Raw genomic sequence first — 16,048 nt, 5'->3', positions numbered from 1 at the left:
CTGTCTGAAGGAATGGACCAAAATTCAAGCAACTTATTGTGAGAAGCTTGTGGAAGGCTGCACAGAACATTTGACCAAAGTTAAACAATTTAAAGCCAGTGCTTACAATACTAACAAAGTGTGGGTAAACTTCTGACACACTGGGTATATGATGAAAGAAATAAAAGCTGAAATAAATAATTCTCTCTACTATTATTCTGACATTTCACATTCTTATAATAAAGTAGTAATCCTAAAACAGGGAATGTTTTCTATTATTAAATTTCAGGAATTGTGAAAAACTGAGTTTTAATGTATTTGGCTAAGGTGTATGTAAACTTCTGACTTCAACTGTAGGTCAAAATTTTATTTTCCAGTAATCAACATAATGCCACAAATGCTGTCGACTGAGCTTGACTTGTATTGAACCCTGAATATTCTTTAAGTTTTTCTGGAGTATTCTGGGTGGGTGTACAATGACAGCTTTTTCAAGCCAACATAATGAGTCTTGTTCATAATTATCTGAATACATATAGCATGCCACTATAAATGTATGCAAAGACCATCAAATGATGGCACATAGCAGTAGTTAAGCACTGACCTTTGAAGTTGGGCCGGATTCTAGGGTCATAGGTGATCAAAAGCCTGTTAAGTATGTTACTGGTAGAATTTGCTGGAACCCGTGCCAGGTCCTCTGATGACAGCTGCCTGAAGGGACCAAAGAGTGGGTATAACAACAGTCAACGACAAAAATAAAACTATATTAAAATTGCACTTGGTATTTTTTTTTATGTTGTTCTGACACCTTGTGGTTTAGATTTAGCATCATGCACAACAAAACGTGTTTAGTTACTGCACTCATTTACGGTTACAATTCGAGTAATACATGCCTGGTCAAATGATCTCAACATGGCGGTGCTCGTGAATGCACGCCCAGCACCATGTAAAAATAAAGCAGTCTGATGAGATTGATTTGATTGAGTCTCAATCTCATGTGAGTGTACACCATTTAAAAATATATACTATTCTATTTACTGTATGATATTTCATTTTATTTAAAAGTTTAGCAGTTAGCAAAACATCACTATGTCTTTTTCATTAGACTATAATTAATTAAATTAATTTAATTAATTCACAATACAATTTTAAAGGGGGGTGGGGGGTATTTCCATGATCAAATAAAAATAACATGCACAGTTACATACAGACAGTATATTGTGACACTGATGTGAGTTTCTTCATTCACTATAGTGTTAAGTACACACAATATTATAGCAGATTAAAATCTGGGGGAGGGGGCTGGATGCAGTAGCATGATCAAAGTGAACTTGCCAAGTGTTTTCCACTCTAAGCCCTCCATGGAGAAGATGTGCACTAGAGCTGCACGATTAATCATTAAACAGATCACAGACAGGACAAATTGTTCAAAATGTCAGATCTGTGTGACGTCTAAATGTATATAAGCTGCATGCTGTCTGTTATAGGCATTCTTACTGCATCAAATCAGTATTAATGTATATCTAATAATCACAGTAAAGGGTGTCAAATATTTAAGTAGTTTCATTTTGCATTAAATTACTTTTGTTAATGTTTTTATATTTACATTTTTTAAATGTTTAATTGCTAACGTTGCTTAAAAATTTGAAGCACTGTTTCCTCTATTCTCTATTTAATTACTGGCTCTTAAATAATTCCTTTAGCTTGAAGTAATTTTTACAATTTTTCATTGTTATAATTTAAATAGTCAATATTATTTGCTTACCAGTGCAAACTAAGTTAACATAGAACTGCTAATGAAGCTTTTTACTTAGCTGTGAGAAACTAAATCGTTTTATGTATTTTTGATGCACTTTTTTAAGAGGATTATTATTTTTTTTTAATTATACTTTTTGCAATAATAACAAGGAGCTGTTTGGTTTATAAAGTATTTGTTGCACCCTCTTGTGGACTTAGGACATTTTCAATTTAAATATTTGATTTACAACTTTATTGCATATTAGCAGAGAACATTTTGTTAGAACATCTTGTAAATTCCATGTTACTTTGTTTAGTACCCTTATGTCCAGGTTTAGTAAATCACTGTGTGGCAGGGCGGAGGGCGGGGCCGGGTCGTGATTCTACACACCTGGTCCCTTATCAGGCTAATCAAGCCTCCGAGAGGGATAAAGGCCAACTGCGGAGGATGGTGCGGGAGAGAGAGATTATTTACGGGCATGTCCGTCATGTGTATGGTTGTGTCTTTTGTTTAAGTTTCTCATTAAAATATTATTTATATTGCCGAGCCGGTTCTCACCTCCTCCTTTCCATTGAACTGCGTTACACACTGAAATAAGCATTTCTTCTTAAGAGAGAATTGTGATATTTATTCTAACCAAAAAATTAGCGATTCTCAATTTATCCAGAATCGTGCAGTTCTAATGTGCACTGCTGGACAGAATGAGCAGATCTTGGGCAGCAAAAGATGAACCCACACCACACCCCAAGGTCCCATTACCATGCTGACTCTTTAATTTCATCTAAGTACACCAGTTTTTCAAGATTGACAATATTTGAAAAAACTTTACATAGTATGTTTAATTAAGCAGTCATGCTTGTGCCAAAAGAACAATTATTGAAAAAACTAATTTAAATTAAACTTAAAATGACACTCTCAATCAATTTATTAGCACAAGTAAAAGCAGCAAATGCTTTCAAATTATCTAACCACTTTGGTTAACTGTTTCTCTGTTTCTTTCTAGATGAAGTCTACAATCAAATGCTAGGGTAGTAATGTTGATTGAAAATAAAAAAACAAAAAAATTGGAATACAAATTCACACACGAAGGACAGTAAACCGGTTTTCCTTTCTTCTTTCCCTTCTTTGCTGACTTTTCTTTGGTGAATCCTCTCTCCATCAATAGACAGATGATGAGCAATACGAAAATCACCTTTTGCACCTTCATATTACAGCAAGCTTGAAGGGATAGAACAGAGAAACATCTAAATTAAGAGTAAATAACGCAGTATCAAAGCACAGATGCTGCAAAGAGACAGATACTCTAAGTTTAGAGTAGGCTTTGGTTAGGAGGCTCAGTTCTCTCAGAGTGTATGACAGACCGCTAGATATATTTCAACAGATTATAGCAGGTGGGATTCTCACATTTTTGGTTTGTAATTGTAATTTTGCTACCTGTGCACCATAGAGACCAATATATGATTCACATTTTGCTCTCCCACTATTACTTTTAAACAGCATGTCACAATACTTATCTCAAGTTGGGTATTTTGTTCTGTTATTTATATAATTGTTTGAATAATCCAATATTTTGGCTTATGAATACAGCTAGAAACTATTTTTCAGGTCTTATGTTTTTTGTTCAGCAGAGCAGAGCAGTAACATTCACATTCTTTCAATGGATAACAATGTCCTCTCTCAGAGGAAATACATTTATGGGGCTTTTCCACTGCACGGTACAACTCGACTCAACTCCACGCGAGTCGAGGTTCCAAGCGAGCCGAGCCGATACTAAATATGACGTCAAAACCCTGCAGATCACTGATTGGTCAGGAAGACATTTCACTAACAGTGTCACTGGATTTCCGACAAGCAACATCAACCCGCTAGTTTTAAAATTAGCAACAGCAACAGTATCATTTGTTCACGCGACTTTAAAATTTTGAAAAAGAAATGGCTGTGCGCAAAACCTCGCCGTGGTCAATAAACGATGTGCAGACGGTCCACCCGTTAGCGATGAGCGAAATGAAAAAGACTCTCAGGAAGTGTATCAGCTTTTGGCGCACACGGCTACCACCGATCCTACCAACAGTGTAGGGAAAAGGTAATTTAAAGTGACTACAGAACCATCAAGGAAAAGTGGAAGTGGTTCGACCAAATGGACGCTATATAAACCGGCGAGCAATGGGAGGGAGAGTGCCCTGGACTGGCATTGATCCACGATGGAGGATGGTGTGTTTTGTTTGATTGATCCAAGATGGCGGCGCGGTAGCACGCAGCGGCCACTCCGGATCCACAATGGTGCTATTTTTGTTAAAAAGCCCGACTTTTGCAGCACATGGACATCGGAGCAACCGGTGTTCGTGTCTACCATCGCCAGACACTACTAAAATAAAAGACTCATGCAAAAACCAAGCTGCATGATGACCTGCAGGAGGCGCTACGCATACTCGGCTTGCTGCGGAGACCAGGCTTCCAGTCCTCGGCGTCACCTGATGCCGGTGGCCAGGGGAGAGGACATCGTAAGCGGTTTGTGAGAAAGCAGAAGCGCGGCAAGAGGGCGGGGGTTCATGCTAGGCTAAAAACAAACCCTAGCCGGCCAGCTCTCCCGTCTATCCTGCTCTCAAATGTTTGCTCCCTGGACAATAAACTGGACTATATCCGACTCCAGCAGGCTACGCAGCGTGAGTTTAGAGATTGCTGCGTCTTTGTTTTCACGGAGACGTGGCTCAGGTGCAGAGTTCCGGATGCCGCCATTCAGCTAGACGGGCTCACCTCGTTTCGTGCCGACAGAAATACAGCTCTCTGTGGTAAGACTCGCGGTGGTGGCTTGTGCGTTTACATCAACACGGAATGGTGCAAGAACTCTATGCTAGTCTCTAGTTACTGTTCATCGCTGTTGGAGCTTGTGACTGTTAGATGCAGACCTTTTTATCTACCACGGGAATTCACCACTGTTTACATAACCGGAGTTTACATTCCCCCAAGCGCTAACGCTAAGGAAGCGCTCTGTGAACTGTATGGGGCTATGAGCGAACTGCAGAATGCTCACCCCGACGGACTGTTTATTGTCCCCGGAGATTTCAACCATGCGAATCTCAAGACAGTGCTCCCTAAATTCCATCAGTATGTGGACTTTGCAACGAGAGGGGCGAACGCGCTTGATCTTGTTTACACAAACATCCCAGGCGCATACCGGGCGGAGCCCCGCCCCCACCTCAGCTACTCAGACCACATCTCTGTTATGTTAATTCCAGCATACAGACCGCTCGTCAGACGCACAAAACCGCTTCAGAAGCAGGTGACAGCAGGAGCCATCTCTGCTCTTCAGGACTGTTTTGAGTGTACTGACTGGCACATGTTCAGGGACGCTGCAACATATGGCGATTCTACCAACTTGGAGGAATACACAGCATCAGTGACCAGCTACATCAGCAAGTGCATTTGATGATGTCACGCTCCAACCAGAAGCCGTGGATGACTGTGGAGGTGCGCACGCTGCTGAGGTCCCGAGACTCCGCCTTCAGAGCAGGCGATAAGGCAGCCCTAAGAACAGCTAGGGCCAAACTGTCACGGTCAATCAGAGGGGCAAAGCGCGCACACGCCCAGAGAATCCACAGTCACTTCCAGGACAGCGGTGACATGCAGCGCATGTGACAGGGCATCCAGGCCATCACCAACTACAGGACAACATCAGTTGCCTGTGACAAAGATGCCTCCCTTCCAGATGCGCTGAACGACTCCTACGCTCGGTTTGAAGTGCAGAACGATGTGGTAGCGAGGAAGACCACCGTTCCTCCCAACGACCAGGTGCTCTGTCTTACCACGGCAGATGTGAGAAACTCTACGTAGAGTCAACCCACGGAAGGCTGCTGGACCAGACAACATTCCTGGCAGAGTGCTCAGAGGATGTGCAGACCAGCTATCAGATGTTCTTACCGACATCTTCAACATCTCTCTGAGTAGCGCCGTCGTTCCAAGGTGCTTCAAGGCCACCACCATCATCCCCATGCCAAAGAAGTCTTCAGTGTCCTGCCTCAACAACTACCGTCCCGTCGCACTTTCACCCATCATCATGAAGTGCTTCGAGAGGCTCATCATGAGGCACATTAAGACCCAGCTGCCCCCCTCACTAGACCCACTACAGTTTGCGTATCTTCCAAACCATTCAACGGACGATGCCATCGCCACAACCCTCCATCTGGCCCTCACCCACCTAGACAATAAGGACTCATACGTTCGAATGCTGTTCATAGATTTCAGCTCAGCATTCAACACAATCATTCCCCAGCACCTGATTGGAAAGCTGAACCTGCTGGGCCTGGACACCTCCCTCTGCAACTGGATCCTGGACTTCCTGACTGGGAGACCTCAGTCAGTCTGGATCGGGAACAGCATCTCCACCACCACCACACTGAGCACTGGGGCCCCCCAGGGCTGTGTGCTCAGTCCACTGCTGTTCACTCTGCTGAGTCACGACAGTGCAGCAATGCACAGCTCGGTCTCATCAGCAAGAACGACGAGTCAGCATACAGAGAGGAGGTGCAGCGACTGACGAACTGGTGTAGAGCCACCAACCTGTCCCTGAATGTCGACAAAACAAAAGAGATGGTTGTTGACTTTAGGAGAGCACAAGGTGAACACACTCCGCTGAACATCGACGGCTCCTCTGTGGAGATAGTCAAGAGCACCAAATTCCTTGGTGTTCACCTGGCGGAGAACCTCACCTGGTCCCTCAACACCAGCTCTATCACCAAGAAAGCCCAGCAGCATCTCTACTTTCTTCGAAGGCTGAGGAAAGCACATCTCCCACCCCCCATCCTCACTACATTCTATAGAGGGACTATTGAGAGCATCCTGAGCAGCTGCATCACTGCCTGGTTTGGGACTTGCACCGTTTCGGACCGCAAAGCCCTGCAGAGGATAGTGAGGACAGCTGAGAAGATCATTGGGGTCTCTCTTCCCTCCATCAAAGACATTTACAAAAAACACTGTATCCGCAAAGCAACCAGCATTGTGGAGGACCCCACACACCCCTCACACAAACTCTTTACCCTCCTGCCGTCTGGCAAGAGGTACCGAAGCATTCGGGCCCTCACGGCCAGACTGTGTAACAGCTTCTTCCCCCAAGCCATCAGACTCCTCAATACTCAGAGACTGGTTTGACACACACGTGTCCTGAGTTGCACTTTAATTACTGTCACTTTATAACTGTCTGCTACCTCAATAACTGCTATGTACATAGAACACTATCTCATAGTATGTTATGTTTACATTTTTAGAAACTGTCTTCTTTTTGCACTACTGAGTACTGGTCGGCGCTGCACTGTGTCTGTTGTCCTGTTCATTGTCAGTAATTTGTTGTACTGTACCGTACTTTGCACATGTTTGCACGTGCACTTTATATAGGTATTTTATATAGGTATTTTATTTCGTTGTGTAGTCTATGTGGTCCTGTGTTGGTCCTTGGTTGTTTTTATGTAGCACCATGGTCCTGGAGGAACGTTGTCTCATTTTGCTGTGTACTGTACTAACTGTATATGGTTGAAACGACAATAAAAACCACTTGACTTGACTTATGTTAACTCTATACTCTGCTTGAAAGCTTCACTTTATTTATTTGACCGGCTACTGGAAGCTTGCTTCTAAAACAACCAAGCCAATTTAACTATTACACTTGTGTAAAATCACAATGCAACAACTGATTTAACAGCTAGCGGTTGTGTTATTGTTTTGGTAAGTTTCTGTCATGTTTAAGATGATGTCACTGCAGTAAAGACAGTGCTACTATGACGATCAGCCTATAAGCCCACCCATGTTGAGGTGGCACTAAACTGCAGTGGAAATACAAGCTCAGAAACGTAAAGCGAGTAGAGTTGAGGTGAGTCGAACTGTAACGTGCAGTGGAAAAGTGCCATAAGTCAGGACTGGGTTGGGCTGTCTAGGTAGGACTGATGGCCTGTTGGTGTGACACTTTAAAATGGCTAGGGGTGTCTGACACTGTGGGTGGTCTACAAATGTGTTACTCCAGAACAATACCTCATTGTTTCCTTTAACCTTCACCAATAACATATATATATATATATATATATATATATATATATATATATATATATATCAGCCACAACATTAAAAGCACCTGCCTAATATTGTGTAGGTCCCTTTGTGCTGACAAAACAGCGCAAACCCGGATCTCAGAATAGCATTATTAGCATTATTCTTCTCACCATAATTGTGCAGAGCATTTATCAGAGTAACCATAGACTTTGTGAGTCATTCTCTTTTGACCTCTCTCACCAACATGGCATTTCCCTCCACAGAACTGCCACTCACTGGATGTTTTTTTTTTTGGCACTATTCGGACTAAATTCTAGAGACTGTTGTGTGTGAAAATCCCAGGAGATCAGCAGTTACAGAAATACTCAAACCAGCCCGTCTGGCACCAACAATCATGCCACAGTCTAAATCACTGAGGTCACATTTTTCCCCATTCTGATGGTTGATGTGAACGGACATTCAAAACTCAGGAGAATATGCTTTCTTTTGCCTTGGGGTTATAGATTATGCAGTAGGGGAGCAAAACTGCTGGAAAATGGTGCAAGGAACTGTCATTATGCATGAAACCGAGAGGTACGTTAGTGCAGCTTATTCTGTTTGGCGATGTTTATGTACCTGTGCTTGAGTGTAACGTCATCCACTTGCAGCTCTGGTGCAGATGCACAGTAAACAGTGTCTGTATAAAGCAATTAAAATAGGAGTACTCCACATGTCTTACTGCGATTATCATTAATCTGATTATTCGCATAATCGCAAAAATCGCAGTATTCTGTTTAGGGATGCACTGATACTTTTTATCTTCCAATTCGATTCCGATATTGCAAATCTCAGTATCGGCCAATACTGATCCGAAGCTGATACCAGTGTTGTTTTTTTTGCATAATCAGTTTAGAATATCTTTACATTATTGTGTGGAACTAATTGGGAGTACTCTTTAGTATGTAAAGAAACACAAACCTCTAACTACACATTATTTCAATATAAATGGCTTATTAAAAAGCACTTTATTATTAACTAGTATATTGGAAAATGTAGCAGCAAAATTAACAGCAAATCCATTTTTTGTTCTTTTTCTAAAAAATGTTCAACTCACATCTGGACTTTAAAGAATTCAGATCTCTTTTTTGTTCAATTTAGTTGTAAGAAATCAGTCCACTTTTAATTAACAACTACTTTTTGGAACCCATTCAGCATAAATATTGTTATAAATTGTAAACAAATACTAATGATGACAATAACAATAAGAATAAAATTTTTTTATTAAAATCATTATTATTGACTTTTAATTTTAAATACTACAGTAGTATATTTAAATCGTGCACTTTTTAAACCCTCACGCTTTTATTTTGACATTCTAAACTCTCCAGGAAGTCCTGTATGTGTCTGTTTGTAAGCAAATTCACAATAGTTTAATTCACTTCTTATTCAAATTATGGTAAAATTCTCCTCCAGTGACATTCTAAATGCATTTTATACCAATGAACCAAACTATTGAGCATCTGAGATGCTGTTCTTGAGTAGCGCTCAAATATTGTGCACTGCTGTGAAGGCTACAAATAGACACAAGTGCATCACCAGCCTGTGCATGAGTTTGTGTCAACAGAGCAGCACCATTCACTAACGCACTGGCACTGTGCATACTATATATTTACTTATTAAACACAGCCTTTTGTGATTCATAGAGCTATCGCACATCATCAAGTGGCTTTGAATAAAATGCATGAGTCATATGAACTGCTTTAATGGTGTATTTATGGTTATTTTATGTCATTTATGGAGTTTGACAGTAACGAACATGACTAACACACAGTATCAGATTTGGATCAGGCTCGTCGGACCGATACACGATCCGGCTAAAAGCTTCAGAATCTGAGCTGATACCAATCCAGGAATCGGATTTGTGCATCCATAATTCTGTTTACAGTTTAATCACAGTATTGCATTATAATCACATTATACGGGTGCATGTAAATGTAGCCATTGTCGATAACCAGACAAAATTATTTAGATTCACCCTTCAGTTTGTAAACAACAAACAAAACATGCATTTGCAATAATGCACTTACAATAGAAGTCTATGGAGCAAGGCATTCCGGACGGTTTAAAAGCAGAAATGTGTTAGAAAAATGCTTGTATATTAATTCTATCTTGCACAAATTTGTGTTATTTTAGCTGTAAAGTTAAAATGCATATTTTTGAATTTTGAATAAGAAGTAAATGATACTTTTAGAGGTGGAACTACTGTTCTAATGGTATGAACAGCTAATAAAAATTACTGACAAACTTTGCATCCTTGCTTGGATTTCATGTGAAAGTTAGCGGTATTACTGAATTTACAACATTAAAATATTGTCTATAACTTTGCACAGACAAGGTTAGTACATTAGTCAATACTTTTTTATTATTGCTTAATTTTCTTGTTTCATTTGAGCAAGAAAATAAATCTAAACAATGAAGGCCTACATGTCACAAGTTTGAAACATGCCAAACATCAACCTACTCAACAGTGTACACGCGTACAGTTTTTAGTTCTACACAGCCATCGATGAGTGTTCAAGAAGTAGAAGAGAGGAAGCACTTGGAAAGATCAGCATGAGGAATTCCCCTCCGAGGAACACTGCCAGAAGACTCCCCTGTCTAGACTCTTCCACCCTCCACCTTTGAAGGCCTGATTCTTGGCCAGTGCATTGATCATCATCTTAACTGAAACAAGCCAGCATTCACACACACTCCTGCAATCTCTCACTCATTCCATCACTATTATTACCACCAGATGCTAGTGCTTCTCTTTACAATCCCTCTATATCTCTCAATCTCTTTCTCTCTCTCTCATTCCCGCTCTTTTTCCCCTGATTCAGCGGTCATGGCAATTTGAGTTCAATGTTACAATTTTTGGAAAACACACACACACACACACACACACACACACACACTCATGTTGTGTTTCCATGTTTTATGGGGACTTTCCATAGACATAATGGTTTTTATACTGTACAAACTTTATATTCTATCCCCTAAACCTAACCCTACCCCTAAACCTAACCCTCACAGAAAACATTCTGCAATTTTACATTTTCAGAAAACATAATTTAGTATGATTTATAAGCTGTTTTCCTCATGGGGACTGACAAAATTTCGGGTTTTACTATCCTTATGGGGACATTTGGTCCCCACAAAGTGATAAATACACGCTACACACACACACACACACACACACACACACACACACACAAACACTGACTGCAGGATTGAAGGAAAAAAAGAGGGATGTTTTCACTTTATTTCCAGAATAACCAGAATGTTAGTAAACTTGACTCTTATTCGATTTAAACATTCTTCTATTCTTGGCTGCTTGCCCTTAGTTAGTCTGACTGCTTTATTTATGGCTATGAATGCTTACTCTGTTCCACTTAAAGTACACACTGGTGGTGCCCATTTATCATATAATGATCTCTGACCTATAACATATTGATGTCCTTTAACCTAAGGATACACCTCCAGAAGTGAAGAATTAGAGGTAACTGAGGTGGAATATCTAATATTCTAAGGCTAAGTTTCACTTCAAATGTGCCATGCAAATCAATACATCAATCTATATGTAACCAAGAAATGTTGGAATATTTAAATCCAATGTACTTATATGTTTTTATCAATCTATTCCTATACAAGTTAACAAGCAATTAGCCAGTGTTGGACTCAATAATAGAAATAAAAACTTGATTCAAAGGTAACAATACTAAGGCACATACATAATTTTAGCCTGAGAGATAATAAATTAAATACTAAATACTAAAATACTAAAATTACACTCTTACTATACACATGCATACTTCTATTTTGATGTGTTAATGCAAATACATAACGGTAAAACAACGACATGTGGATGCTTTGAGCATCAAGTTGAAGAAATTGCAGTCAAGCGTGATAGAAAAAATAAATCAGGGTAGCCTAATACATCAGAGGGGGGAGAGAGCAAACACACAGCAACAGCGTTCTCCATGACGACGACGACGAGGAGGTGGGTTGGGATGATGATCGGGGGAAACACTACTCAGAATGACAACATTTTGGGTGCGTTACACCTCCCTCGTGAATCATACACATTTAAAACGCTAAATAATCGCTGTTCTTTTAAAATATCACTTACCATTTCAATATGGTAGCCGTTGTGTTTTTCCACAGATCCTATCCAGTAATGACAGAGCAGGCAAACTGTCGTTAAAGAGTCTTCATCGCCAGTCACGGTCTCTATATCGCATTCTGTGTGCGCGCGAATAACGCCCGCCGCAATAGTGTGCATTACAACAGTCCTTTGTATTTATCCAACCTATAATTTACATTGCCGCTTGCATTGGTAAAGAGCTACCAAGATGGAGCCTTGTGTGTGCACCTGTCATGCAACATGCGCAGTAGCAAGCTGCAAAGGGAGAGAATTCATTATATAGCTTCCTCAGCAGCATCACTGGAAAGTAATGCATGGCCATCAGACTTGCTCTACCATTTCAGCACAAGCAAAGCACTGCTGAAAATGAATATCACATGTAGTATTCAGTATTGAACCAATATGATTGAAGATCTATTAAAATTATAATAATTGCACATGTATTTAGGTGTAAATATTTAAAATAATTAAGCTTATTAAATTATGTTAATTTATTATTATATTATATTATATTATATTATATTATATTATATTATATTATATTATATTATATTATAGAGCAGACAAAGGCATAATTTTGTTATACTTTTTACTCCAGTGGTTATGAGGCACAAAACGATTCCTAAAACAACAAAAAGGGGAAATTTAACATACAAATGTACTGTATGCACACAAATATAAAAACATTGTTTTGACCAACAAATATTTTTTAAAACACATTAGACCACCTACCATGATACGTATGTGATGACAATCTTTCTCTCCTAAATGTTCCTAGCTGAATTAATGGTACTAAATTACTAAAGTAACAAGCAAAGTAAAACACAAGTGTCCACGCCAAAAAGACTTGCTATCTTTAAAGTGAATTACAATGTGTGTTTACAATTGAGTGTGTATGTGTGTGAGTCTGTGTTTTTAAGCCCATCGGGACATAGAAAGAGAAGGAACTTACCGCCCTTTGTGGAATGTAGCGGTGGGTCAGGTACAGCCACAAACCAAGACCAAATACAATTTTTTTCTCTGTAAGTGAAGTCAAACACCCCATTACTTCCTCTAAAGACAACACAAACATTGAGCTGTGAACAAAAAGCAAAGCTCAGACACATTTCTCTCTCATGCAGATACTCTCCAAGGGTCCTCGGTGAATGGTGTTTTGATTAAGTGAGAATGAAAACACAGACATTCAGAAATTTCCATAGGGCAATCTGGCATTTCACAGAGGTCCAAAGACCTCAGGCATTGTTCATGTGAATTATGTGCAATTCTATACCTCCTTCACCAGCTTTGTCAGGACAATAGCTGCCTCGGTTTCTGCTTTTCATTGTAGTGGAGCATGACAAATTAATAATCCGTGCACATAAACTAAATTACTGATTAATACCGATTGAATTAAACCCTGACAATAAATGGCTAAGAACAGAGGGAGTCTTGTTTTCAGAAAACGTTTAGTGTTTGGCTAAGAGCCACCTAGCTGATGGACAACACAGCACTGGTCCAAAAATATGTCAGTACGTTCTAGCAAATTGAATGTGGTATTATATCTGGCATGCAGACTCCGCTTTGCTATCAGTCTCCACAAACCCTTGCACTGACACGTTCCTCGTTTAAAATGAAAATAAAAGAAGTCACAGGGTGAAGGTACCACTTCACTGATTGACGAGCTTTCCACAGGTCTGGTGGATTATCAGTAAGACACTGATGAATAACTGGAATAAGTCATCAAATATATCTACTAGATGTTACAAAGGCGATGAGAAATTACATTTAACAAAGGAAATGTTATAAGACTGTCACAGAAGTATTTCCAGACAGAAATAAAGTTACATGAAGAGGTGAAATGGTCTACCTAAATTTCGATTTGACTGCAGAGTTCTGTGTAGGCAGAGAAGTACATTGGAAGTGATACATTTATATCTCTCACTTTGCCTTAACAGTGCCTGTTTCAAGGATTCACAGTGCAGTTCTTGCCAAAACAGCTGTGCTTGTAGCATGAATCGTCCTGTAGACTATTACGCATTCCCTTTACAACATTTTAGTCAATCTAATCTCACTAGAGATAAATGGAGCAAAAATAAGACAGGTTGTAAGAAATATTTCTGTTATGTCCTCTTGGTACAATGGAAATTGGAAATGGCAAGCCATCTCAATGAATTAACATTTAGTAATTAGTTCCACAGAATTTTTATGTTCACTCAATTTTTTTCTTCAATGTATTAACAGAATTATTCTTGTTTAGTTGGCTCAAACTGAGCTCCAATTCAAAATATGATGTTAGCTCAACTAGTTTCATAATTCACTCAATTTAAATGTTTTAATTGGTGCAACATTTAGAAAACTATTCAAAGATTCTTTCAATTACAAATTGTGTGTTTCCTATGTCATAAATTAGTGTGAGTTTACAGTAAATTCCTGGCTACTTGTTGTATGATTTTCATAGTATATTTTACAGTATTTCGACAGTTTATTCAAACGAAAAGACAACTGTATACTGTGACTTCACAGTAAACAGGACCAAGATATTACTATAATGTAGCAGTGCTGCTGTCATGTTCTCTGTTGTCTTTTGTTTTTGTGCTGTTATTTTGAAGTTTAGTTTAGTTCCTGTTTCCTGTTTGGTTTTTGTAGTCCTTTGTAGTTTCATTTTATGATTGGTTTTCCCCTGATTAGTTCTCCTTCCCTGATTATTTCCCCAGGTGTTCCTTATTCCCTTGTTTGTTCCTTTTTGTATATAAGCCCTTTTAGTTTCTTTGTTTCCTTGTTAGTTCTTGCATGTGTTATGCTCTGTACTAGGTTTCCTTGGTTTTTTCCCCTTTGTCCTGGGGTTTCCCCTGTTTTGTTAATAAAGCTGCACATAGATCCACAACATCTGCCTGCCTACGTCACAGAAGAACTAACCCTCAGATGGATCTAGCAGCAATCTTCCTCCAGTTGAGCCGGACGAACCTCCCTTTGATCGAATACTCACGTATGTTTTGCACCATTGCCAGATGCACTGGTTATGCGGACCGACACCTAAAGTCCATTTACCAGATCGGCCTCCTTGCCCATGGATGGGAGGAGTTGCCAGAGAGTGGTGAGTACACTTGGATTGAGTACGTGGATATGATTTTTGGAGAGGTTTGCTCCTGAGCCAACGCCCACGCCTGCCACGGTCAACGAGCCAACGCCCACACCTGCCACGGCCAACAAGCCTAAAGCCTCGTCCGTCCCAGAGCCAGCGTTGTCAGCTCCGTCCGCCCGGAGGAGGAAGAGAAGAGGAAAGGCTTCTGCTCCCCAGCCCACGCCTGCCACGGTCAGCGAGCCAGAGCCCACGCCTGCCACGGTCAGCGAGCCAGAGCCCACGCCTGCCACGGTCAGCGAGCCAGAGCCCACGCCTGCCACGGTCAGCGAGCCAGAGCCCACGCCTGCCACGGTCAGCGAGCCAGCGCCCGTAGCCTCGGCCGTCCCAGAGCCAGCGCCCGTAGCCTCGGCCGTCCCAGAGCCAGCGCCCGTAGCCTCGGCCGTCCCAGAGCCAGCGCCCGTAGCCTCGGCCGTCCCAGAGCCAGCGCCCGTAGCCTCGGCCGTCCCAGAGCCAGCGCCTCCCGAGCCTCCCAGGGCTCCGCCCCTCGAGCCTCCCAGGGCTCCGCCTCCCAGGGCTCCGCCTTCCACGGCTCTACCTCCCAGGGCTCCACCCCTCGAGCCTCCCAGGGCTCCGCCCCTTGAGCCTCCCATGGCTTCAATTCCTGAGCCTTCCACGGCTCCACCTCCTATGGCTCCGCCTCTAGAGCCTCCTATGGCGCCACCTCCCTTGGCTCCACCTCCCTCAGCTCTGCCTCCAGAGCCTTCCAGGTCACTGCCTCTAGAGCCTCCTATGGCGCCACCTCCCTCAGCTCCGCCTCCTGAGCCTCCCACGGCTCCATCTCCTGAGCCTCCCTCAGCTCTGCCTCCTGAGCCTCCCACGGCTCCGCCTCTCAAGCCTCCTATGGCGCCACCTCCCTCAGCTCTGCCTCCTGAGCCTCCCACGGCTCCGCCTCCCTCAGCTCCACCTCCTGAGCCTCCCTCAGCTCCACCTCCTGAGCCTCCCTCAGCTCCACCTCCTGAGCCTCCCTCAGCTCCACCTCCTGAGCCTCCCTCAGCTCCACCTCTTGAGCCTCCCT

At 41.6% G+C, this 16,048-nt stretch overlaps 1 pseudogene; it reads right to left on the bottom strand.

The window, feature by feature from the left end:
• Positions 1 to 16,048, bottom strand: part of LOC127617269 (glycine receptor subunit beta-like) — a 42,449-nt pseudogene that overhangs the window by 18,294 nt on the left and 8,107 nt on the right.

Source organism: Xyrauchen texanus, chromosome 23 (genome assembly GCF_025860055.1).
Source record: "Xyrauchen texanus isolate HMW12.3.18 chromosome 23, RBS_HiC_50CHRs, whole genome shotgun sequence".
NCBI lineage: Eukaryota > Metazoa > Chordata > Actinopteri > Cypriniformes > Catostomidae > Xyrauchen > Xyrauchen texanus.
The sequence above is the reverse complement of the archived record's forward strand: the minus strand, read 5'-3'. Positions and strand labels throughout refer to the sequence as shown.